General features: G+C 47.0%; 1 non-coding gene across 1 annotated transcript; it reads right to left on the bottom strand.

Annotated features, from left to right (window-relative positions):
- Positions 1 to 433: 433 nt before the first annotated feature.
- LOC115071966 lies at positions 434 to 651 on the bottom strand. The gene has a single exon (XR_003851035.1). It is a non-coding gene; the product is annotated as a small nucleolar RNA U3 (small nucleolar RNA).
- Positions 652 to 978: the final 327 nt, after the last annotated feature.

Here is a 978-nt window from a genome sequence, read left to right as displayed (position 1 = left end):
CGCTGAGCCATCTCTCCAGCCCCCTTAATTTCTAATTTTATATTAATTTATATTGTATGAGGACATACATGCACATGTGCCACTGTGAGTGTAAGAGGACAACAGTGGCGAGTCAGTTCTCTCCTTCCACTATGTTTGTCGGGGGAATCACTGGTTGCCAGGCTTGCTACAGTGTAGTGCACTTAACAATTCCTGTCTACAGAGATCAAAAAAAAGGGTGTCAGATCCCTGAAGTTTCAGGGCCATCATATAGGTGTGGGAGACAAAACACACCACTTACATTTTTCTCTATTACTTAACTGTTTAGTTTTGATAAAAGTTATTCTCCTGCTACTGTTTCGACAAGCACAGACACGCACTTACTAGTACCAACTAACTAATACTTCAAACTCAAAATCTCACATTCTATAACGAGAGAAAGCAAAATTAAGAAACCACTCAGACTGCGATCCCTCCCTCTGTCTCTCCCAGGGGAAGAGAAGAACGATCATCAATGGCAAGTGGCAGTTGCGGAAAACAGCAACACCAAAAGCCAGCTTCACGCTCAGAAGGGAACGCTATGTCTCGTCCTCGTGGATTCGGGTACTCTACACAGTCAGAGAAACTTCTCTAGTTACGAACTATAGAAATGATCCCTGAAAGTATAGTCTTAGCTTTGGCACCGCCCGCTCTCCATGCTGTACGAAACGCACTCACTTCTTGTTCACGGCGAGTCGCTTTCCTTGGTTCCGGACTTTTCTTTTGGTGCTGTTCTCAACGATACCACTTGCCCGAAGTGTGTCGTGTTCTCTTTCAGGATATTTTTCACATTCAACAGAGCGCTCTGAACTGCTAGTTTCCCGAAGACAGCGCACGCTGAACACTAATTAGCATACGGCCGCGAAACAGCCAATCGCCTCACAGTTCTCGCTGGCCCCGCCCCACTCCCTCCGCCCCGCCTGGGGTGCGTGACTGGGTCACAGAATCTGCCTTCGAGCC

The sequence above is a fragment of the Nannospalax galili genome, unplaced genomic scaffold, assembly GCF_000622305.1.
Source record: "Nannospalax galili isolate Female #2095 unplaced genomic scaffold, S.galili_v1.0 scaffold879, whole genome shotgun sequence".
NCBI lineage: Eukaryota > Metazoa > Chordata > Mammalia > Rodentia > Spalacidae > Nannospalax > Nannospalax galili.
Note: the sequence above shows the minus strand (reverse complement) of the source record. Positions and strands in the feature narration are given on the sequence as shown.